Genomic DNA, 27192 nt, shown 5'->3' on the forward strand with positions numbered 1-27192 from the left:
GCAGGATGATAATGAGGAGGAACCGTGTTCACAGCAGGGTGGCACCCAAAGCAGCTCATGGGCATCACTGAAGTGTGGCTGGGGGATACAGAGGACACAGATGATACACCTCCCACAGAGGACAGCTTGTTGTTGCCTCTGGGCAGCCTGGCACACATGAGCGACTACATGCTGCAGTGCCTGCTCAACGACCACCGAGTTGCCCACATTATAACCAGTGTTGATTACTGGGTGGCCACTCTGCTGGATCCCTGCTATAAGGACAACGTGCCGTGCTTAATCCTGTCACTGGAGCATAATTGGAAGATGAGCGAGTACAAGCGCACACTGGTAGATGCGCCGCTGATGGTATTCCCACCGGACAGCAGGGGCTTAGTGGCAGCACAATGCGAAGGCAGAGGAGAAGAAAGAAGTAGCCAACGCAGCTGAGGCACCATCAGCACCTCAGAAGGGAGGGTTAGCATGGCTGAAATGTGGAAAAGCTTTGTCAGCACGCAACAACAACCAGCACCACCAGCTGATATGGAACGTCTTAGCAGGAGGCAGCTTGGTGGAACAGTACATGTGCACCTGCCTACACGCACTGACTGATGGGTCTGCCCCCTTTAACTTCTGGGTCTCCAAATTGGGCACATGGCCTGAGCTTGCCCTTTACGCCTTGGAAGTGCTGGCCTGCCCTGCGGCCAGTGTATTGTCCGAATGTGTGTTTAGCACAATGGGGGAGGGGGGGTAATCACAGACAAACCATGCTGCCTGTCCACAGCCAACATGGACAAGCTCACATTCATTAAAATGAACCAGGCATGAATAGCACAGGACTTGTCCGTACCTTGTGCAGAGTAGACAAATATACCGGCCGCACCCAGCCATTGTTATACTCCAGCGCACTTTTTCTTTGCATTCTCTTTTCTATTTCTTAATGTTTTGGGGTCTTCCCAAATTTATAAAAAATTAAATAAAAATTAATAAAGGAAAAAAATACAAAAACAGTGTTGGCTACCTCCTCCACCGCCGCTTCCACCTCCACTGCCACGCCCACCACCTCCTCAACCTCCTACTCCACTTTGACCTCTGCCTCCTAGTTCAAGATTATTATATATTTTTTTTCTATTCTATGTTATTTTGAAGAGGACCTTTCACCAGAATAAAACATCTAAACTAACTATACAGACATGTAGAGCGGTGCCCAGGGATCCCCCTGCACTTACTGTTATACCTGGGCGCCGCTCCGTTCTCCCGTTATAGCCTCCGGTATCTTCATAGTTAGGCTCCACCCAGGGGAACCTGCCGGCGTCTCATTTTCCCAGGCTGTAGCGCTGACCAATCGCAGCGCTCAGCTCATAGCCTGAGAGGCTTTTTTCTCTCTCAGGCTATGAGCTGAGCACTGCGATTGGCCAGAGCTACAGCATGGGAGAATGAGACGCCGGCAGGTTCCCCTGGGTGGAGCCTAACTATGAAGATACCGGAGGCTATAACGGGAGAACGGAGCGGCGCCCAGGTATAACAGTAAGTGCAGGGGGATCCCTGGGCGCCGCTCTACATGTCTGTATAGTTAGTTTAGATGTTTTATTCTGGTGAAAGGTCCTCTTCAAAATAACATAGAATAGAAAAAAAACTCATATCCGACAGTATATTCTAACACAGAGGCGTTCCCATGGTGATGGGGACGCTTCTAGTTAGAATATACTACAAACTGTGTACATGACTGCCCCCTGCTGCCTGGCAGCACCCGATCTCTTACAGGGGGCCGTGATCAGCACAATTAACCCCTCAGGTGCCACTCCTGAAGGGGTTAATTGTGTGTATCATAGCCCCCTGTAAGAGATCAGGGCTGCCAGGCAGCAGGGGGCAAACCCCCCCCCTCCCCAGTTTGAATATCATTGGTGGCCAGTGTGCCCTCCCTCCCTCTATTGTAATAATAGCATTGGTGGCCAGTGTGCGCCCCCCCGCCCCCCCTCCCTCCCTCTATTGTAATAATAGCATTGGTGGCACAGTGTGCGGCCCCCCCCTCCCTCTATTGCATTAACATTGGTGGCAGTGTGCGCCCCCCCTTCCTCCCTCTATTGTTTTAATATATTGGTGGCAGTGTGCGCCCCCCCGCCCCCCCCTTCCTCCCTCTATTGTTTTAATACATTGGTGGCAGTGTGCGGCCTCCCCTCTCCCCCCCCGATCATTGGTGGCAGCGGAGTAGAAGCATCATACTTACCTGCTGGCTGCTGCGATGTCTGTGTCCGGCCGGGAGCTCCTCCTACTGGTAAGTGACAGGTCTGTGCGGCGCATTGCTGTCACTTACCAGTAGGAGGAGCTCCCGGCCGGACACAGACATCGCAGCAGCCAGCAGGTAAGTATGATGCTTCTACTATTGCTAAGTAACCATGGCAACCAGGACTGCAGTAGCGTCCTCGTTGCCATGGTTACCGATCGGAGCCCCAGCGATTAAACTGGGACTCCGATCGGAACTCCGCTGCCACCAATGATCGGGGAGGGGGGGAGAGGGGAGGCCGCACACTGCCACCAATGTATTAAAAGAATAGAGGGAGGAAGGGGGGGCGGGGGGGGCGCACACTGCCACCAATGTATTAAAACAATAGAGGGAGGAAGGGGGGGGGCGCACACTGCCACCAATGTTAATGCAATAAAGGGAGGGAGGGGGGCGCACACTGTGCCACCAATGCTATTATTACAATAGAGGGAGGGGGGGGGGGCCGCACTGGGCCACCAATGAAATTTAAACTGGGGAGGGAGGGGGGTCTGCCCCCTGCTGCCTGGCAGCCCCGGATCTCTTACAGGGGGCTATTTCACGCACAATTAACCCCTTCAGGTGCAGCACCTGAGGGGTTAATTGTGCTGGTCACGGCCCCCTGTAAGAGATCGGGTGCTGCCAGGCAGCAATGGGCAGTCATGTACACAGTTCGTTGTATATTCTAACTAGAAGCGTCCCCATCACCATGGGAACGCCTCTGTGTTAGAATATACTGTCGGATCTGAGTTTTCACGAAGTGAAAACTCAGCTCTGAAAAAGCTTTTATGCAGACGGATCTTCGGATCTGTCTGTATGAAAGTAACCTACGGCCACGGATCATGGACACGGATGCCAATCTTGTGTGCATCCGTGTTCTTTCACGGACCCATTGACTTGAATGGGTCCGTGAACCGTTGTCCGTCAAAAAAATAGGACAGGTCATATTTTTTTGACGGACAGGATACACGGATCACGGTCTCGGCTGCAAAACGGTGCATTTTCCGATTTTTCCACGGACCCATTGAAAGTCAATGGGTCCGCGAAAAAAAAAAACGGAAAACGGCACAACGGCCACGGATGCACACAACGGTCGTGTGCATAAGGCCTTAGGCTACTTTCACACTAGCGTTTTTTGTGGATCCGTCATGGATCTGCAAAAACGCTCCCGTTACAATAATACAACAACATGCATCTGTTGTGAACAGATCCGGTTGTATTATGTCTTATATAGCCATAACGGATCCGTCATGAACAATGGGGGACGGATCCATTTTCTATTGTGTATGAGAAAACTGTTCCGTCCCCATTGACTTACATTGTGTGTCAGGACGCATCCATCTTTCTCCGCACCACATCGCGAACAGAAAAACGCTGCTTGCAGCATTATTCTTTCCACGATGGGAGCCCAACTAAACGGAATGGAATGCATTTAAGTGCATTCCTTTTCATTCAGTTCAGTTTTGTCCCCATTGACAATGAATAGGGACAAAACTGAAGCGTTTTCTTCCGCTATTGAGCTCCTATGACGGATCTCAGTAGCGGAATTGAAAACGCTAGTGTGAAAGTAGCTTTACTGGTACATGTTTTAAAGCTAAAAAATGGCTGTAAAGTACTGACTGTCCAAATTCTTCACTAATATAGTTCTCAGCAGGTTAAGGTCTGAATACTTTACCTACAATGTCCTGAGCGTGGAACAACCATCTATGATGTCCTTGATCAAAGTAGTCTTGAGTGCCTATCCTTTTAAAAAAAAGGTGGATGAAAGGCATTGGTAAAATATATATCTGCTCTATAATTTTATATAATGAAACAGGACCCTCTATCCTTGGTTACAGTCACAGTCGTAGTCATATGAAAAATAAAGAAAAGCCTATCCCAATTACCGTATCACTACTCTATACATTTAAATATTCTAATTTAATTAAAAACTATGGATATCGTTGGGGAATATTTTTTAATATTGCATTCTTCTTATTTTGGTCTAAAGTCATTTTCTTCACTTGCTCTTTTAGATTTTTTATTTTTAGGTGTTTTTTTTCATTTCAGCAGTACTATGCCATTGAAAGGCAAAATATTGTCCTTCTTTAGCAAGATAATTCCTAATATATAGCTAAGTAATCCATTGCCAGTTTACTGCTGTCAGTGGGAAGATATTATCTGCTAGTAAATTAGTAGGTGTAGAATTAGGAAAACTTTGACAACGCTATCGATTTCTTGAAAAACTTAGATAACCATGTCTACAGAAGAGCGTTGTGCTTATCAGTGTAATGTGTGATGCTCTAATTGAGTCACTAGAGGAAGGCTTTCTCTGGTCTGAGCGAATGGTCTGACTGAGACAGTTTAGTGAGACTGTCTACCATGCTAAGAGTCCAAACAAAGAGAACGTTAAAGAGCCAGGACTGGAAGTAGAATACATAGAGCGACATCAAAAAATTATATCTGGAAAATAATCCTCCCATTTTTTATATATTTTTTTGCTTGGAATATTCCTATACAGGCTGTTAATATGTGCTAAAAACATTGATGACTGAGATAAATTCTTATGTAATGAAAAATGCTTAAAATATATTTTTTTTTTCAAATTTAAAAAAAGTGCAAATGGAAGAGGTCTTGCAAAAATAATAAAACAATCCTTAGAAATGTACAGAAACAATATTGGCATAAATCATCATATTGTGCTTTGCTACTCATTACTCTACTGCTACGTAACAATGAATTAACTATAGAAATGATTGGCTTAATATAAAAGGATTCATTTTGATACATTCTAGCTACCTCCGAGATAATGCCTTCCTATCCACCAAGACTATTTATGTTAAATAAAAAGGGGAAACTTGAGACTGGAGAGAAAGATCTCAGAATAATTTAATCATTTTTAATTAAACACTGTGACGGCAGAATTGTGGGTAATCATAATGTAATGCTGCACAGCCACAACATATAATTGAAATAAACAAAATTACACAGAACTAGAAAGCAATTAATAGTTTATGGCTGCTACGTTTCTAAGCGAGCGAGAGTTCAGACGAACGTGCTTAGCTTGCAGCTGGCCATTTCTGCAAGTGTTCCAGAAACCACAGCTGAAAAGTGAATTTGCTTATGTGGATGCTGCAGTAACAGTATATATACACTATGGAAGTGATCGATTGAGTTTTTTGGCACAGAAAATGTTTGGCTAAAAACTTTCTGACAGATTTAGTATTACTAAGGATGGAAAATAGGGTATATTCAAGAGCAGATCTACTCCTGCTCAAGGGGCCCAGTATTGATGTCACCTAAGTGCCCTCCATAATGTGTGCCCCCAATCTGTACTGGTGATACCTTTAACCATATTTATTTTTATTGAAAGAAAAATCAAGGCCATAGCCCACACGTGACATTACAATGATGGCAATAGGGTACAAGATAGTTATCCAGCATACATGCCAAGTGTAAACAATACAAGCTGTCATTGACATTGATCATATAATGAAATCAAAGAAAAGAGAAAAGGGGGAAAGGGGACGTCAGGAGGGGAAGGAGGGAAGGGAAACAAGGAAGGGATACACATCTGCTCTATCAAGTAAAGTGTCTATAGACTTTCCATGGAGACCATAATTTCAAGAAGCGAGAGCGTGAATTATTCTCCCAATGCGCTAGCTCCTCGAAACGGTAGATCAGATCCACCTTCTCAGACCACATAAGGGTAGTTGGCGGGGAGTCATTCTTCCTCAAAAAGGGGATGAGCAGCTTAGCCGCAGTGAGCAACAACGTTGGAAGGTCGTGTTTGGTAGGTGTGAGGGAATTGTTCGGGCACCATAGTAAAATAAGCTTGGCATCCAGTGATATCTTAGTATTACATATTTGGTTAACTAAAGCCTCGATAGTGTTCCAAAACGTCCGGATCTTTTGGCAGAACCACCAAATATGTGACAGAGATCCAATATCTGTGCCACACCTCCAACATTTCTCGGAGACTTCTGGGTTCAATTTATGCAAAAACTCCGGTGTACTGGTGATACCTTTGTGCCTTCTACTCCATAATAGTGCAATCTGTATTGGTGGCCACGTAATACCTCCAACTCAGTATTGGTGTCTCCTCAGTGTCTCACAATCTATAATGGTGCCCCTTAGTGCCCTCAATCAGTAACAGTGCCCTAATTTAGTAATGGTGCCCCTTATTGGCTGCAATCAGTAACGGTGCCCCTTAGGACCCTCAAATGGGAATGGTGCTCCTTTGTACCCCCAATCATTAATGGTGTCCCTTAATACTCCCAATCAGTAATGGTGCCACATATTGCCCCTAGGTTATTATGATGCCTCTTATTGCTCCCAGTTAGATATGATGCGCACGTAGTGCCCCACACTTAGTTATGTTGTCCCCTCAGTACTCCCCTCTCAATAGTGGTGTTCGCCATTAGTGCCTCACACCAAGTAAGGGTTTCTCCTCTCAAATGGTGCCCCCTCTGTGCACCCTCAGTAATAGTGCCACCATACTGTCCTCTCTAACCCACCAGAGAAATAGGGCCAAAAAAGAATAATCAATAGTCAATGTCTCTCAGGCTTATGAGACAGAATGGTGGAGCAGAGAGCTGACAGCATCCTGCTCCGTCATGCTATTTTACTGTATATGCGTCCTCAGGATGCAAATGCAGTTGAAAGTGGTGGTCACCTGGAAATCTGGGGCATGGGCCCAAAAAAAGAGGTGTGCCCAGAATGCACAGTGCTGGCGATTCCCCTGCTGAACCCTGGCCACTGCTGAAAAAGTCTATACTGGATATATGACTATGGTTGGAACTGGACCTTGATGCGATAAAAAAACAAGGCCTGGTCTGATGAATCACATTTTCTTTTATATCATATGGATGGCTGGGTGCATGTGCATCACCTACCTGTGTATAACCGATGGTGCCAGCAGGATGTAAGTCAGCTGAGTCATTGTGATGATTTTGTACATCTGTATCTGTATTTGTATTTAGTAAAACTGAACTTCTTGCACTTGATCTGGTCTGCAATTGTCTTCTTTAGAGGGGAAACAGTCATGTAGCAGCACACTACTGGGTACAGACAGTTCCATAGCATCAATTCAGCCGTGTCCTTATAACACAATCTCTTTAATGGGGTTGGGCAGCGAATTTATATTGATGATCTATCCTCAGGATAGGTCATCAATATCTGATCTGCAGGAGTCCGACAAATATGAAGCACGTCAAATTATGCTGCAGAATTCTGCCACAGATTTTACCCTTTAGAATTAAAGCAGAGTTTGCTGTCAATTTTTTGTTGATTTTGCCATGGATAGGGCAACAAAATCTGAAGTGGATTTTTAGCACCAAAAGACCCACATGGACATACAGTAAATGTTAGCAGGATCAGAACTATTAAACCAGGCCTGGTAGACTTGACCCTGCTGGTTATGGTACCTGTCTTGTGAAATTTCCCGAGAAAGTTACTTTTATTTTTATGCAAATGGAACTAGCAAATGGCCTAGCCCTTCAGTGCACCTCAGCCCAAGTCTTATGTCAGTCAGCATCTCGACTTTTCAGTGCTGGCCGTGCCCCTTGGTGCACCTCAGCATCTCGACTTTTCAGTGCTGGCCGTGCCCCTTGGTGCACCTCAGCACTTTAACTTGAACATCATGTTATTCAGCAGGGCCAACCCTACTGGGCTATATACCTGGTTTATTTTAATTTAAGTCTTTTAGTGAAAACATTTACAACCTCATAGAACAAGAAAACATGTTAAAAGCAATTAAAAAGAATATTTTTAAAATCCAGTTAAAAATACCGTATGAATGGTCATTATAGCCAAGTGTAATGATAGGCGTCTAAATCTTGTTTTTCCAATACACCAGACTTATGCGGTACAGCTATCCACAGGGATGAAAAGTTTGAGCCTGAGTGACTTTTTGAATTTTTTTTTTACCATCTGATATAGAAGGTAGTTTGTTCTGAAAATGACCTTTCTTCATGAAACATTGACGACCACGCCGCCTCGTGTTTGACGTGCCATCATTTTAAAGAACGGTTGAAAGGAAACTGGAAAAAATAAAAAATATTCTTTTTTTTATTATCCTGAAAATGCATTCTAGCATTTCTTTTTTACCTAGCATTCATTTCAACAGTGAAATGACAAATACGTACATTTTGCACATTCTTCTATGTGTGATGAAGCACTTAAACGGATTTCTCTTCACCACCCCTTTAATGGGCATCGGTCAGCAGATTTGTATCTATGACACTGGCTGACCTGTTACATGTGCACTTGGCAGCTGAAGGCGTCTGTGTTGGTCCAATGTTCATAGGTGTCCACATTACTGACAAAAATTATGTTTTAATATATGCAAATGAGCTTCTAGGAGCAACAGGGGTGTTGGCGTTACACCTAGAGGCTCTGCTCTTTCTACAAATGCCAGGACCAGGTGTGATGACGTTTTCTCTGCCTGGCCCTGTCAATCAAAGTGTAGAGGTTATGTTCTATCTTTTTTGCTGGTCTGCGGAATGGACGTACGGATGAGGACAGCACACTGTGTGCTGTCCTCATCTTTTGCGGCCCCATTGAAATGAATGGGTCTACATCCGATTAGCAAAAAGTGCAAATTGGATAAAGACCGACCTTATGACCATGTGCAAGAGACATAAACTGGCATGCAAAACCATCAGTTTTTTTCCGGAACAGACCCTGACTCATTCCATATCACTCTTTGAGCATTATAGAGAGGTACTCTTTATAGCTGCTCTGGCTAACAATTCTATAAAGTCTTTAATATTGGGAGTACATATTTGTGGTCCAGAAGACCAAAACAGGCCATAAACATAAATGTTAGCTGATGCCCACTGATTTCGGCAGGACCGGCCAACCATCTAATGTGTTCAGGACCTCCAAAATTTCCCCTGATGGAGATAAGGATCAGGCAGTTGGATTTAAACTGCCCAATACTTTTGTCCTTAGGGAGATAAGCCACCACCACAGGAGTCTGGCACTAGCAGCTTTCTCCCCTCTCCCCTTTCAGAGCGCAAGCATGCTCTGCTCAATGTGCATATATATGGCGGGGACGGGCCGAATCTGATGTGTATGACCAGCATAAGTTTACAGCAGCACAGTGACTTGAAAACTCACAAATGGATATGTGCAAGTGCTTCCAGGGACACGACTCAGGAGTCCCGAAACTTTAGATACCAGAAAAGAAGAATCACTGTAGGTAACATTTCAGTCAACACCAAAACACACAAATTAGAAACTTAACTTGATTTTAACATACTTCATTAAAGGGGTTGTCCATGATTTATTATTATTATTTTTTATTTGCCCCAAGCTTGTGGCACCTGCAGAGAAATCTATACTCACCAGCTCCCCAGTCCTGGCTCTCTTCACTGGACATCAAGTCCCCGTCAACATCCGCATGGGCGGTCACCTGTGCCTCTGCATCCAATGACTGGCTTTATCACTGTTGGGTTACGTGCTGCTTTAGGACACGTAACTGCTGAGGCCAGTCATTGACTCAACACTTGACTCTGCCCATGTGCAAGTTGACAGACGGGAACTTGAAGTCCAGGAAAGAGAGCCAGTTAACCCAGGAGCCTAACAGAGCAGCAAAAAAGCAGGTGAGTATGTATTTCTTTACAAATACAGTTGGCTTGGGAAGGTGCCATCTTAAAAAATAAAAATCCCGGACAACCCCTATAAGCCCTTAAGAGTATGTCTACAGGGGCCACATATTGAAGCAAGTAAAAATCTGCAGCAATCGGTGGCAAAATTCGAGTTACAGGCAGATTTGGACTTTCGATTTGACTGATTTGTTCCAGATATCACCCTCTGTTTTTCAAAGGGTGAAATCCGCGGCAAAAATCCGCAGACTAAATTGGTATCTTGCGTATTTAAAATCCGTTCTACATGTCAAATTAATGTGCAAATTTGTTGCAGGGCATTTTCCACATTTCATAGAACAATTTTTTAAAAAACTCACAACCACTTGGCAGGACACTGTAAAATTCTGTATGGAAATCTATGGCGGAAAATCTGCAGCATTTCCATCGCATTTGGCCACGCCATAAGGGAAATCTCTTTTTACAGGATGTAAGCCATCTTTCTATGTCTCTGTTTGTTGTTATGGATGTATGGTACTCATAAAGATGCTAAATCTAGCTTGACATCTAGAAAAATCTACCTAAAATGTAAATGAACATGATGTTCAATTATTTTTCACATGGGACTTGATTATATAAAAGTCAAATGTTTCATGGGAAAATCAAATCCTTTCAGGCTGGGTTGTTGACTGCGCGGAGAAGTGTAACTCCTGGATATTTGTAAATGTGTGTTATATTATATCTAATTAAACTGGTAAACTGCTGTGCAGAGATTGCTCACCCCGGGCTGTTCTCTCCCACAGCACTAATCTATGCTACAGTAATATATGATGCTGCTTGTGCACATATCACTAACACAAAGTAATACGTCAGATTATTCCTTCCCTTCTAGATGCACACATAGAGCAATAAATTATTCCTGCACATCAATAAAGATTGCAAAAACTTTGTGTTGTGCCTAAACAGGGGTCAAGGATTTGCTTGTTGGCATACTGGGTAGTGGGCAAATGTGTGGGAAAGCCAATTTATAAACTAGAGTATTGCAGAAGTTACAAGAGCAAAAATTCTAAATAGCCAAGGCATCATTCAACGGTGAAAAACAGCCTCGCGATGACCGTTTTTGGAAGAAAGGGATGCAAATGAGCCACCAGATGTAAGGCAGCTAAGCTAAAAGTCAATGTTCGACTCTTTAAATAAGCCTTGAGAAAGGTCTCGTATATAAAATAATAAGCCAGCATCTCATCTGCAGACAGCTGTTTCAGGGTGATTGACCCTCATGAGTGCAGAGCAGAGAGTACTTGCTTAACTGGGTGAGAGACCAAGTCAGGATTTGGGGGGTACTATTTCTCCTTGGCGAGAGAGCCCCTTAATCGGCAGGAGGAGACTTGTTGGCCATACATGCTCCTCTGGAATTCTGGGAAGTGTAACACTACCAGAGTGGTGTTACCGCTCCTGGACCCTTACTGTCTTTAATGGGCTAACACAATGTCATCTTTTGTATTTTGTTCCAGGTCCTCTCCATATTGTGCATTGCTAATCTTGTTATGCAACTGTTTATTACATGTAATATACCTGGTTCACCAGCAGGTGGCAGTGCAAATGGCAGAGCTATAGTTAGAGAGAATGGAACTTGCCATTCCATTCTCCCCCCTTTGGGCTGAAGTGGGTCAGTCCTGTTCCTGCTGGAAGGGTGGGGCAGAAGTTTCCAGTTAGTTTCAGTCTTCCCTAGACAGGGGAAGGGAGTGCCAGAACACGTCACTGCCTGACGTGCCCATGCCAGTCAGAGCACCCTAAGCTCTGCTGGCCATGGAGGCAGAAGCTTGTAAGCGTCAGGAGCCAGGAGAATAGTTCCTTGGCTGAAACTAAGTCAGACTAAAGAGTGGAGTGCAGCATAAAGAAAGAAAACAACGTTACAAAGCTGGCCTGTCAGTACAGCAGAGAGAAAGAGATAAAGCAGAGTTGAGTTTGCCTGTCAGTTCATGCTAAAGCCTGCTGAAACCAAGACAAAGCCTGAAAACAGTTTGAAGAAACGTTTATTAACCTCCCTTGCGGTCTGATTCTTTAAGTAATTTTGTACCCGAAGCTGTATATTCTTGCGGAGCTGCGGCCGGAAGTTCGGTGCCGCGCTCCGGAAATGCGATTGCGGACAGCACACTGCGTGCTGTCCGCATTCATTCCTGCCCTGTTGTAATTACACCATGGTGGTCCCGAGTGTGGTTCGGGGTTACTGCTTCTGCAAGTGAAAGTTAACCCTGAGCCACACTTGGGATTACCGCCAGGGAGGTTAAAGTAAAGCTGCCATTGAACTTCATCTCACGGTCTGGACTCAAGTTATTCTTCCAAATCCCTCAATTATTCCCCCTTTTTATTGCTTCAGAGCCAAAGCCTTGGAGTCCAGCGGTGTCCAGGTAGGAGCACCGTGACACACATAAAGAGACATTTAGGCCGCACTACACCACTCGGCAATTCCTACTACACCTGGGAAGCGAGATAGAGGGCACTGGGGTAGGCGCCAGCTGCATAAGAAAGGCATGCAAATGAGATGGTAACAAGCTCTGCCTCCTATACTACCAAATGTAAGGCAGCTATCCTATAAGTCAATGTTCAACCCTTTAAATAGACCTTGAGACATGACTCGGATACTAAATAAGCCAGCATCTCATCTGCAGACAGCTGTTACGAGGGTGATTGCCTCTCATCAGTGCAGAGCAGAGAGTACTCATTTGCATCCCTTTCTTCCCAGAATTCCAGAGGAGCATGTATGGCCTATAAGTCTCCTCACGCCGATTAAGGTGCTCTCTCCCCAAGGAGAGATAGTACCCCACAAATCCTTTAATGAATGTCACATGGCTGCTTTTAGAACCAATTTAAGTCTATGGGACTATTTACAGGGGTGAGGTTTATCATTAGAACTTGGTTGTCATAGGGAGAGAACTTGTCCCTCTGTGTGGAGGCAAGGAAGATTGCCAGAGCTTCAGAAGGAATTGTGACACAAGCCTATGTAGAGCTGGGGAGAGGGGTCCTTCAGAGGAAAATGTTCCAGCTATTTTGCCAAGTCACAGAGTCAATGTGGAAGCTCATGAGGGAAGAAAGCCCTAAATTACACAGTTCTGGTTTGAATTCTAAAGTTCTAAAAACTTAACCCCACCCTATTTATTGAGAGGATTAATAAAATCAGGAAAGTCATCCACATTTATCTTCTGTCTTATTTGGAATAAGACCTCTGCCAACTCTTTAGTAAAAAGAATCCTAGGACATAGACGTCTTTCACTAAGAAACACCTAAAAGCCACACCACTTATCACTCCGAGCCATGCCCATTACTCATCTACTTCCACCAACACCTCTTTGGCTGATACAGACTTTATTGAAACTTCATCTGCATATTTTGGATCTGTCTTTCCTTCTATTCATGATCTGTGAGGCCGCATCATGGTCTTTAACTCGTTGGAGGAGCAAGTGTTACCATGTTATTACTGGGCCTCCTAATGTGGTACAGTTTGGGTGCCATATATGCACTGTGTTACTCCTGTTTATGTGCTATTCGCAGAGTGTACAATGGGATAGACTTCATTGGAAATTCATCTTCATACCTTGAATGTGTCTGTCCTTCTATTCATGAGCTGTGATGCCACATAGAGAATCGTGGTCTTTAACTTGCTGGAGGGGCAAGTACTACTCTTATTACCGGGCCTCTTAATGTGGTACAGTTTGGGTGCTATAGATGTACGGTGTTACTCCTGTTTATGTGCCATTTGCAGAAGATGCAGAAGTTCTGGTTCACTACAACTGTGTGTACCTCAATTATTCCTACAATAAATCGGTGTGCCACCGTTACCGGCACTGGTGTCACAAACTATAAGGGATCTTGCCACAGGCACACTAAACCTGCAACACCCAGGGCACCTCACCTACCACCAGGCCTGGTCCCTATACCTAGAGAGTGCCCCAGAGGATCTATGTGCCAGCCTCTCCATCACTGCTGTACGCCTGCCCAGGGTATCCTATAAAAACTGCGAGTACCAATAGCAACCCTCGGTCTGTTAACTGCCCCTGTGACCTCATCATCGCTCACCCTGCAGGACTGGCGTACTGCATGTGCTATTCACAGAGGGTACAATGGGATGGACTTTATTGGAAATTCATCTTTATACCTTGAATGTGGCTGTCCTTCTATTCATGAGCTGTGAGGCCGCATAGAGAATCGTGGTCTTTAACTTGCTGGAGGGGCAAGTGCTACTCTTATTACCGGGCCTCTTAATGTGGTACAGTTTGGGTGCTATAGATGTACGGTGTTACTCCTGTTTGTGTGCCATTTGCAGAAGGTGCAATGGGATGGACTTCATTGGAACTTCATCTCCCTAACTTGGACCTGTCTATCCTCCTATTTGTAAGCTGTGCGGCTGCACTAAGAATCATGGTCTTTAAAGGGAACCTGTCATGTTGATTATAATCGAACTAATTATATACAATCATTAACTACTAAAAAGTACCTTAGATGTATTCACTTACTGGTGTGACAGATGGTTACCTCATAATATACACACAAAGATGCCGCATGCTAATGAGCTGATTTGAGTCCAGCGTGATGTCATTGAGTCCAGCGTATATTTAATTCAGAGCTTTAGCCACTCCCCTGCCCACCTGCTGCTGATTCATATGGAAAATAACTGTCACTCAGCAGCAGGTGGGCGGTGAGAGTCAGGAGCTCATGAATATTCATGACTCATCATTATCAGCTGGAGCTTTTCAATACAAGATGTTGGCAGATTCACTGGGTCAATTAAAGAAAGTTACCCAGCATTTTTCTAAGAGAATCAGTCACTTATTTATGTTGCCCTTAGTTAGGACACCATAAAACTGGTGAGAGGTTCCCTTTAACTTGCTGGAGGGGCAAAGATTACCATATTATTACTGGACCTCCTAATATGGTATAATTTGGTTGCTACATGTGTATGGTGTTACTCTTTTTACATGCCAATTGCAGAAGGTGCATTGCAGTATAAGGTAGTCCTTATCTCCATCCATTCTTCTGAGTTTATTTTGACTTTTTACTTACTTTCTTTAAGTGGCACACCAAAGGCTAAGCACGAATGTAGGAAGCGAATAAAAATAATCAGTGGGACTGATTGCACTACATGCATTATCTTAATGTGCTTTCAATGATGTGACAGAGAAAATAACATCGATTACTTTTGAGCGTTGATGTTGACGCCCACTCATCTCAAACAGCATTTCTACAGGAGCTGCTGCCAAATATTACTATTTTTAAAAAATGATATTTGCAGTTCCTATGGAGTATAGAACAAAGAAAAAAATAATAGGATTTTTAAAGATGTAATAAAATATTATAGTTCTTTATATGATGATTGAACTTTAGCCGGATTCCGCCGCACGGTGGGAAGAATGCCTACGGAATAAGAAGAACTGTACGGTGGGTTAGAATCTAAAACAAAGCTCCGCAATACGTGACTATCGAGCTGTCTGCAAATAAATACCCTTTGGTTGGCAAAAAGATCATAAGCGAGAAATTTCAACAGGCGGAAGAATGTTAGGAAATATTTTCAGGCTCTGATACTGCTTGAATAGAATTTAGTTCAGCTTTGGCAATCTCACACGTAAATTTAAATTGCGCAAAAAACAACAAAAACCAACGTTATTAACATTTGATCATTTACTTTTTGTAGGTGTTTAGATGCTCCGTAGTGGTGGGAGCACATAAGACATGTCAACATTGAATGGGAACTGAGCTGCAGTACCCCAGCATAGCCATTACATGGCGAGTGGCGCTCTTCTTCCAGCTCCTTTCTCACTGGTAGATCTGGCTCTGGTGGCTGCTGTAAATATCTCTTCAGACCCCCACCCATCTGATATCGATGACCTGTTAGGAGGATAGGGCCTCAAGGTAATTAACCTAGAAAATGTCATGCAATGAGGTTTATAAAATGAAATGATAAAATTGCAGTTCAGATTATTTGGGGTTTTCGAACAACTTTTTGGTGCACCTTCAGATCTTTTGCATGAGGGCTCTTTGTCTTGGAAGTTGCCCTATCTACCAGGGGCAAAGGGTGCTATAGTGGGAAGAATGTGCAATCCATTTAAAGGGAAAGGGTCTATAGGGGTCCCAATCTACCATCAAGGGCTCTATAGGGAGAGGTAGTCCAAAAAATGTTTAAAAAAGGTCAATTAACCTACCTGGGCTCTGAAGCATCCTGCCTCAAATTATCCCTCTACATATCAATCAAGATGTCACTGCCATTTTGGGTTGTCATAGTAGTCGTAATGGAAGGAGCACCCACCCAGCACATGAACCATCACCAATAGCCATCTAACAAAAGAGTGCTAGTCCTATCCCAGTAAAATTAACCCTTCGATGCGCTCACAGTCAATGGACGCCTGCTCTAGGTGACATGGCGCCCCCGGTCTGTAACCATGGAGTGTATTAGCAAAATTGCTTTGCTGCTTATTTCTAAATATATTGGAGCAATAAAATATGGTTGCAGGGGTGAACATCCCCATTAAAGGGCATCTGTCAGCAGATTTGTCCCCATGGCACTGGCTGACCTATTACATGTGCACTTGGCAGCTAAAGGCATCTGTGTTAGTCCTGTGTTCATATGTGTCCACATTGCTGAGAAAAATGAAGTTTTAGTATATGCAAATGAGCCTCTAGGAGCAATGGGGGTGTTGCCATTACACCTAGAGGCTCTGCTCACTCTGCAACTGCCGTCACCCTCTGCACTTTGATTGACAGGGCCAGGGAGTTAAAACGTTTCTTGGCCCTTCCAATCAAAGTGCAGAGGGTGCAGCAGTTGCAGAAAGAGCAGAGCCTCTAGGTGTAACAGTAACGCCCCCGTTGCTCCTAGAGGCTCATTTGCATATAATAAAACTAGATTTTTCTCAGCAATGCCGACACATATGAACATGGGACCAACATAGACGCCTTCAGCTGCCAAGCGCACATGTAACAGGTCAGCCAGTGTCATAGGGACAAAACTGCTGACAGAGGCCCTTTAAAGCAATAAACTCGCCAATCACCAGTAAATAGATACAGAAGAGATTGCAATTTTCAGTGCAGCTGAAGCATGTTTCTTATTTGCACAATTTATACTTCTGCCTCTGTTTTTACATGGGATTCATCATGGAGTACAACCGGAAAGTTAAAGGAAACCTGTCACATTGAACATGAAGTTTGATCTGCAGCTTAGTAAAGAGCAGGAGGAGCTGAGCAGATTGTTAGACATAGTTTTGTGGAAAAACTTGCCCTTTATTTATCTACATCTTAGTTAATTCTGTGTTTAGGAGTCCAGTGGGCGGTCTTAACAGTGATTGACAGTTATGTTTGCATGCATTCTGATACACAAAGAAGAAGAACCGCCCACAGGACTCCAAAGTCCAACATGAGCAGATATTTAGATCAATAACAAGTTATACTGAATCTTTTCCTGCGAAACTATTTATCTGCTCAGCTCCTCCTGCTCTATAACATGCTGCCTGCAGATAAAATGCATTTCCAATGTGACACATTCCTTTTAAAGGGGTTCTCCCATGACTGATGTAATAAAATTAAAATCATATAGTACAAGACAATCTCTTTCTAGCAAACCCTTTACCTTACATGGGTCCAGAGATCTCCCCATTCATTGCTGCAGTTGCTCTGCTAGATTTACAGTACAGACCAAAAGTTTGGACACACCTTCTCATTCAAAGAGTTTTCTTTATTTTCATGACTATGAAAATTGTAGATTCACACTGAAGGCATCAAAACTATGAATTAACACATGTGGAATTATATACAGAACAAAAAAGTGTGAAACAACTGAAAATATGTCATATTCTAGGTTCTTCAAAGTAGCCACCTTTTGCTTTGATTACTGCTTTGCACACTCTTGGCATTCTCTTGATGAGCTTCAAGAGGTAGTCACCTGAAATGGTTTTCACTTCACAGGTGTGCCCTGTCAGGTTTAATAAGTGGGATTTCTTGCCTTATAAATGGGGTTGGGACCATCAGTTGCGTTGTGGAGAAGTCAGGTGGATACACAGCTTATAGTCCTACTGAATAGACTGTTAGAATTTGTATTATGGCAAGAAAAAAGCAGCTAAGTAAAGAAAAACGAGTGGCCATCATTACTTTAAGAAATGAAGGTCAGTCAGTCTGAAAAATTGGAAAAACGTTGAAAGTGTCCCCAAGTGCAGTCACAAAAACCATCAAGCGCTACAAAGAAACTGGCTCACATGCGGACCGCCCGAGGAAAGGAAGACCAAGAGTCACCTCTGCTGCGGAGGATAAGTTCATCCTAGTCACCAGCCTCAGAAATCGCAGGTTAACAGCAGCTCAGATTAGAGACCAGGTCAATGCCACACAGAGTTCTAGCAGCAGACACATCTCTAGAGCAACTGTTAAGAGGAGACTATGCGAATCAGGCCTTCATGGTAGAATATCTGCTAGGAAACCACTGCTAAGGACAGGCAACAAGCAGAAGAGACTTGTTTGGGCTAAAGAACACAAGGAATGGACATTAGACCAGTGGAAATCTGTGCTTTGGTCTGATGAGTCCATATTTGAGATCTTTGGTTCCAACCACCGTGTCTTTGTGCGACGCAGAAAAGGTGAACGGATGGACTCTACATGCCTGGTTCCCATCGTGAAGCATGGAGGAGGAAGTGTGATGCTGTGGGGGTGCTTTGCTGGTGACACTGTTGGGGATTTATTCAAAATTGAAGGCATACTGAACCAGCATGGCTACCACAGCATCTTGCAGCGGCATGCTATTCCATCCGGTTTGCGTTTAGTTGGACCATCATTTATTTTTCAACAGGACAATTACCCCAAACACACCTCCAGGCTGTGTAAGGGCTATTTGACCATGAAGGAGAGTGATGGGGTGCTGCGCCAGATGACCTGGCCTCCACAGTCACCGGACCTGAACCCAATCGAGATGGTTTGGGGTGAGCTGGACCGCAGAGTGAAGGCAAAAGGGCCAACAAGTGCTAAGCATCTCTGGGAACTCCTTCAAGACTGTTGGAAGACCATTTCAGGTGACTACCTCTTGAAGCTCATCAAGAGAATGCCAAGAGTGCGCAAAGCAGTAATCAAAGCAAAAGGTGGCTACTTTGAAGAACCTAGAATATTACATATTTTCAGTTGTTTCACACTTTTTTGTTATGTATATAATTCCACATGTGTTAATTCATAGTTTTGATGCCTTCAGTGGGAATCTACAATTTTCATAGTCATGAAAATAAAGAAAACTCTTTGAATGAGAAGGTGTGTCCAAACTTTTGGTCTGTACTGTTTTTCAGGCTGGCAGCTCAGGGGACATGTCCTTTCTGTTGCCGCTCTCTCCCTGTAACTGCCACAGCTTCTAGCAGAATATATTGCTGGTGGCAGTTAAAGATTTAAACTGAGCGTGTGTGACCACCTCAGTGAGGTGGACGAGAAATAAGGAAAAGAACAAACAGCAGGTGGCGCTATACAAATACATTTTATGGAATAGCTCACTGGCTATACAAAATTTTAAATTATGTACAATTACAAAAGTATTTGGATCCAGGTGCTCGTTTGAAAAATGACACAACACCTTTAAGTAACAAATTGAATACTTCCCGATCACAGCGCCAAGTTTGACTGCGTGCTCTCTATAGGGTCTGCTTCCACATGCTTTGTGTACATTGACTGATCTGAGTCAGACATAGAAGCACCTATGTAAGTCTATTCAATGCTGTTTATGTATGCAGGGCAGCATAGAGCACTGTACTATATAGCCTATCAAGTATATGGATGGAAGAGGAGAAGGTAGGAGAAGATGGACACCTGTTGGTTCTATCGCGCAAAGTTGGATCACAGGCGCAGGAACACGATGAGTAGGAAAAGATGAGTAATTTATTGACAGTTAGACAACTCGTCCTGGAACCCAAAGTGCGTTGTTTAACGTTAAGTAAAATATTCATCTTTTCCTACTTTTACCTGTGAGCCAACTTAATGTGATATGACCAACAAGTGTCCATCTCCTCCTACCTTCTGTTCATGTGATATTGCCCTGGTTGGTTGGCCATCGTCATCAAGAGGATTTGATCAGAACAGCACTGGCAGCACCGACCATCACATAGTGAATGAACAAAATTATAACATCATCACACCAATCGCCATAGAATAGGTGAGCGCACTATATGCCCTCCTTGGGGACCGCTATGACAAACATACTGACAGCCGTTTCGTGCATTGGGGACCGCAATGCACCGGCACTATCTATGCGGCTGCCGCAACGGTTTCAAACTCATTCAACTTGAATGGATCCTTCTGCACAGCCAAACAATAGTAGTGCTTCCGTGGGGTTCCGTGCCTCCGCTCCGCACCTCACCTTCGGTGATGCGGTGAGCACATGGCCGGTGCCAAGATATTGCGGACCCGGAGCAATTACCGGCATGAGGTCTTACCCTATGAACACCTCTCGCTCGCTTGACTTCTATTCGATGGAGGGGGTTCAGGGTGCCCACCCAAGAAGCTCAAGCCAAACACTGAGAAATGTAGGCATTCTGGAAAAGATAGCTTAGAGATGACCACTGGTGGCCTCCAACAAGGTGATATCCCCAAATGTCACAATTTCCTGAACTGAATGTATAAAATGTCCGCTATCTCCCTTCGTCATCGCTGATTTTGCAGATGCATTCAATTTTACAACGAGTATCAACAAAATTCCTTCCTCCCTAATATCTTCCTTGTTCTCGCCTGTAGCATGGACCGTATTTTATTGCCTTCTTTTCTTACATGACACAGTTCACGTAAAGCTTCATTTATTTTCCTTCCTCATTCAGGCGTTGCGCTGTTGCAGGCCAAACTCCTCGCTTGTCATACACAGCACGAGAGTTCTGAGTGATATCCAACCGCTGAGAGCAATACTGATCATATTCCAAAATGTGCCATTCACACTGCAGTCTGTTCTTCATCATTGAGGAAATGACCCTATGATTACCAGGTCAAAACCCATCAAGACTCATTTATTTCAGATTTTTCAAGGATTTTCTTTCAGTGTGGAAATATTTATCCGTCATGCTGTTACATCCCAAAATAACGGATCGATTTTTATCAACTTCCCTTCTTGTAGGTTCAAGGATCTGACAAAGCAGAGTAACAATCAATGCTCTTAAATATTAAAAAGGGCATATTCCATGTATTTCTTTTATTTAAAGGGTTGTGTAACGAAACATATTTTACATTTTTTACACCGGCACCTGGATCTGAATACTTTAGCAATTGCACGAAATTAAAAATTTTGTATAGCCACTGAATTATTCACTGAAATGTATCTGTATAGTTACATTTATTTGTTCTTTTCTTTATATTTTTGTCCATCTCACTGAGCTGGTCGAACATGCTCATTTTAAATCTACAACAGCCACCATCTATATGTTCTGTGGAAGCTGTGGCAGTGACAGGGAGAGAGTGTAACACCCCAGAGTGTCTTTTATTGCTAACAACAATGTAATTCTGTGTATTTATATCCAGGTTCTTCACAAGTGTGCATTGATCTTACTATTATGTAACTCTTATCTTCATGTAATATGCCTGGTTTACCAGCAGGTGGCAGCATATATGGCAGAGAGAGAGAGAGACCGATAATTAGATAGAATGGAACTCACCATTCCATTCTCCCCCTTTTGGGAAGAAGTGGGCAAAACCTGCTTCTTACCAGAAGGGAGGGGCAGCAGTGCTAGTTAGTTCTAGTCTAGTTTAGACAGTGGAGAGTAAGACTGAGCACGGTCACAGACAAACGTGTCTATAACAGCAATGGCTATGCTTGCCATGGAATCAGATGTATGGAAGATATAGCAACCACGGGAAAGTGTTCTTCGGTTGCCAGAAGATATAGCAGCCAGAGGAAATGGGAGCAGGAGCCACCAAAGTGAAGTAGCTTGTAGAGCACCCGGACACCATGCTAATTTACTTTACTGAGTTTCAGGAGGAGGACAACAGCTGAAGGCACCCCAATCCAAGGATACCAGAACCGACCAAAAGTCCAGTAATCAGACCCAAGCAGATAGAAAGAAAGCAGAGTTATTAAGCATGCCTGTCAGCCCAGCAGAGGAAGAGAGAAAGCACAGTTACCAAGTTACCTGCCAGTTTATGCCAAAGCCTACTGGAACCAAGAGAAATCCTGAATATTGTCTGGAATCAAGTTTACTCAAGTAAAGCTGCTGTAGAAGTTTACCAAGGTATGGGCTCAAGTTATTCTTCATCCCCTAACGTAACTACGTAACTATCCCCCTTTATTTGCTTTGGAGCCTAAGCCTGGGGTCCAGCAGTATCCAGGTAGGAGCACTGTGACACATATTGGCTGCACCACACCACTCGGCATTCTACTAGGGCCCTGGGGGCGGCACGTTGTAAATTGGCATTACAAACAGGATGTAATCTTGTGCCTTATTGCTGCCACAGGCCTACAATAATTGTCAAACCCCGAAAAAATGACCTTATTTCGTTTAGAGGAGTTAATCTGCCATCTTTGCCTGCTATGGCGTATGTTGTTTTTGCCCAGCCAGAGCGGGAGAAGAAGGATCCACCCAGTTCAAGCGTGGGAAGCAGAGACTCTGCTCACAAGGATCCGCCACCTTTATCAGCCAGTTCCAGCCAGCTAGAAGGGAGCAAGATGGCGCACCAGCCCCAGCCAAACTGGGGTGAGATGATGTGGGGCGATGAGCTCGAAGGGCAGGAAGCCTTCTCTGAACTACAAGCTGACAAGGAGAACTGAGCCATAGAGAGAACGTAGAAGTCGACAGTACCGGTTGGTGCAGCGGAGGTAGCCAGAACATCCACTTCGCTGCCCATAGGCTGGACCAGTTGCACCCAGGAGATACGAAGCTGGTGCGCTGCTTGGGGATGGTTGTCTGGTTCTTCATTGAGCAGTGGAGTGGCTTCCTGGCAGATGACAACACGAAGGAAGAACTCTTCGCAGGCCGCAGGTTATTCAAGTGTCCCTATCTTCCCCAGGCTGACATAGTCTATATGTGGAGGACCAGGTGGAATATACCCCCATTGGGTGACCTATCTAGCCAAGCCCTTAGTCCCTGCGCCATCATCTGAGTTCTGGCTGCAGGAGAATGCAGATGGAGTTCTCAGCTTCCAAGAAAAGCCACAGCCCCAGCAGGAGGTTCTGATCCCGGGCCTGCCTCCGCCGCCCCCAATTCAACTGGGTTCACAGGTGACCACCGTTTTTCCTACCATCCAACGGTGGTGCACTACCAGCTCCTATGGAAAATGGAGTCTGCTTTAGTGGGAGGGCCCTGGTTCCCAACGCCATCAACAGAGGCCCAGCTACAGCAGCCATTGCAGCTGGAGATCCTCAGTCTCCCTGACACTATGGGGGACATTATTTTAGCTGGTGGTCTAAATGGGAGCATTATTAAAGCTGGGACATTAAAAAGAAAATAGCTACACTATGGGGTACATTATTTTAGATGAGAGCCTGAATGGGGGCATTATTAAGGCTGGGGGCAGTAAAAAAAATAGCTAGACTATGGGGGACATGATTGTAGCTGGGGGCCAAATGGTGGGCATTATTAAAGCTGGGGGCAGTATAGAAAAATGTTTACACCGTGGGGGACATTATTTTAGCTGGGGGCCAAAATGGGGGGCATTATTAAAGCTGGGTGCACTATAGAAAAATGTTTACACCGGGGGGGGACATTATTTTAGCTGAGGGCACTGTGGGGGACATTATTTTAGCTGAGGGCACTGTGGGGGACATTATTTTAGTTGAGGGCACTGTGGGGGACATTATTTTAGTTGAGGGCACTGTGGGAGACATTATGGGCACCTTGGGGGTCATGAAAAACAGATATGAAAAAGGGATGCAAACTGGATGCAAAATGTATGTTTTTAACTGACATTTTTTTTACTTTCGTGTGCATGTAGCCTAAATATTTACAGCACTGTCTTGAATCATTTATATTTAAATCACTATTAGTGTTGGGCGCAAATATTCGTATCGCGAATATTAATTGCGAATATCGCCATTTCGAGAATTCGTGAAGATTTAGAATATAGTGCTATATACTGTATTCGTAATCGCGAATATTCTAGATTTTTTTTCATCTAAACCCATGATCCCTCCCTGCTTCTTGCTTGTGGGCCAATGAGAAGGCTGCAATGTCTTTGTCTGAGCTTAGCAACATCCCTAGCAACCAATAGGAAAGTTGCCTACCCCTTACTATATAAGAACCTCCCCAGCAGCCATTTTCTGCAGTGTATTGCATTTGTGAAAGAGACAGCAGTGTGATTGCCGTGGTCTGTGCTTTGTTTTATTACATTAGATAGTTAGCTTATATATATATAATACAGATAGTCAGTGTAGGTTAGATAGTGATATAGTGTAGTGTCTGCTGTCCATACATACATGCTATAGACATACTGCTGTGATGTCACAAATTCACAACAATACTTAGTGCACCAATCACTAATATGTAGTCAGACCTGCTGAAATGTGAAGTTGCACGTATTGCGCAAAAATATGTGCATCATTAATTGCCATTTGCGCAATCGCGAATATATTGGAGCACTCTATCTGCATATAAAGCTATTGTAATGTTCTGCCATGCCAATCATTTTCTCAGGAAACTTCTACCAGCTTGAAAAATGTAGCATAAGTGACCCACGCCTGTATTGCGCGCGCATTATGTGCATATTACATTGCCGATTTTCGCAATCAAGAATATAATCGCGACTTCTCAAATTTGCAAATATATGATGAATAGTCGCTCAAATATTCACAAAATATCGCAAATTCGAATACTGCCCCTGCCACTCATCACTAATCACCATTAGTAAAAAATATATTTCTGGAGTCTATGATGTCATGCTGGTTATTTACGTCTGCTTCCTTTTAGCGGGGCAGAGAATAATGCGCTAATACCAGACATCCATTGGTAGGTGTAAATGATCCACTCCGTCACAAGTGACATGGGTGTCAAGCGGACACACAAACAGACACAAGGCAATTTTGTAACTCTAGGCGGGTCACTGGTCTCAATAGCAACTTCAAAATGTTTGGTGCGGTAATTCTAAAATTAAATAGTCCTCTCAAAAACTGTGGCTTGAGGAGTACAAGGCAGGTGTCGATTGATTGAAAAACATTGAGCTTTGTTGCCTTTATGGCAAGACTAGTAAAGAAAAGAATTCCCGGGAAGAGACGAGGACAGGTCGGACAATCTTTCCTCGGCCTGGAAACTTATACACAAGTGACATCTAATTGATTGTGAATTTTCTATAGACTCTTCTGAACAAGCACATTGTCAGACACAGCGTTGAGTGCGTGCGTTGCACTTCTCGAGAAGCTTCTGTGATTTAGACTGATTGAATATCTGAAATGACATGACTCGTTAGATGTCAATGTCCCTTGCTGAAACTCATTGTAAGGCTAAGATTAAATAAGAATTAAAAAAACTTCTAAACATGTGTGAGGCATTGAACTTGGATGGCTTCACAGAGAATATTACAAACACATCTAATCTTGTAAAGGATTGGCACAACATTTGCCTTGTTATATATTTGAAGAAAAAAAAAGAAGAGAACATTACTGAAAATACATTTGGACAATTCCTTCAGGGTAGAAAGGTCCCCTGAAGGTAGTTGATTACAGGGTGTTATGCTGCTGAGATCTCTAGTGATCATTTGTAATCTGAGGGGAAACTAGTGTTCAATTTCCCTGCAGTGCCTCCACAGGCGGAATGAAGCATTGCTCGGTTCTCAATTAAATCAATAGGCTGTTGGTGTGATGCACGGGTAGGACAGGTCCTCCAGAGAGATCTATTCTCTTTGCATCTGCTCTAAGACAAGGGTTGTAGTCCTAAATTGGAGACCCCATTTAGAATTCACTAGAAGGGTGGATAAAAATAAGTTCTCTGAACCAGACAACCCCTTAATACATGGCTGGTAAGACGTGTATAGCATGGCTGTGATGTGGCCAAATTTTATCGCCTGTATCATACCAGTAATAACTGGACCCTCAGCTGTTCTACTAAACTTACCGTAGATCAGCAAAGAACCCTATGGTGGCACCAATTCAGTTTGGCATAATAACGGGTTATCTGGGTGTTATATTGCTGATTTATTATGAAAATTGGTTGCAGCGTGCCCGAGAAAAAAATACTTTTTATTCCTTATCCAAGTGAGGTGTTCAGATCACCGACTGGCGTGGTCTAGCTCCTTAAAGGGCTTTTGTCACCCCACTAAACTAATATATATTTTTTTTGTGTACTTATAATCCCTATCCTGCGATATTGCCATACATTATGTTATTAATAATTTTCGTTCAGTAGATTTAGCAAAAAACTTACATTTAAGATATGCTAATTACCTGTCTACCAGCAAGTAGGGCGTCTACTTGCTGGTAGCAGCCGCAGAAAACCGCCCCCTCCTTCTGTTGATTGACAGGGCCAGCCGCGATCTCCTCCTCCAGCCGGCCCTGTCAGCATTTCAAAAATCGCGCGCCTGTGTTGATTCGGCGCAGGCGCTCTGAGATAAGGAGGCTCGCCTCCTCAGCACTCCCTCAGTGCGCCTGCGCCGATGACGTCACCGAAAGGGAAGACGTCATCGGCGTGCCACGTTTCGTTTAGATAACTCTTCAGGGGAAACTGACAATCTTAGGGTATGCTGAGTACATAATATGCTGAATACACAAAAATGCTGAATACACAAATATATGCTGAGTACCAAAATATGTTGTGTACGCTGAATACACCAAAATGTTGAGTACATCAAACAAAAAATTGGGCCCCAAAAATAGGGGAAAGGGATACAAACAAAACTTATGGGGATAAATGGGAAAAACTATCCCACAGTAATCCCATGGTTTAATGGAGCAACATGGGAGGTAGCAAAGATACCCAAAGTAAAGATGCCCTGCAGTGGGAGGGGGCTACAAGTTTGCAATAATATCTAGCCTGCCAGTGGGTAGGGATTGCATGACTCAGCGCCCAGTATGGCGCTCGGTGCGATTAATTTGAAGGCCGCTTCGCGCCGATTATAAGGGCCCGTCCATATGGTCAGGTGATCAAATCCAATGTTGGTAATACGGTGGTCATGGACAATGACCAATATCGAATCATGTGTGAGTCTTTCCTTAGGGACCAGAAGACGTATCAGGTACTTACTCAGGACCCTACCAAAAAATTCAAGGGGGAGCTTAAGAGTATTCTTGATGAGGCAAAACAGTCACAGGTTATTACACAGGAGGAATATGATTTCTTGTTGCTCACACATCCACGCATGTCGACATTTTACTGCCTTCCTAAATTATATAAGGGAGTTTCGCCCCTCAAGGGCAGACCGATTGTATCCGGTGTGTGGAATCTCTGTCAGAATCTGGGTATCCACATTGACCAAGTATTG

The sequence above is a fragment of the Bufo gargarizans genome, chromosome 10, assembly GCF_014858855.1.
Source record: "Bufo gargarizans isolate SCDJY-AF-19 chromosome 10, ASM1485885v1, whole genome shotgun sequence".
NCBI classification, from domain to species: domain Eukaryota; kingdom Metazoa; phylum Chordata; class Amphibia; order Anura; family Bufonidae; genus Bufo; species Bufo gargarizans.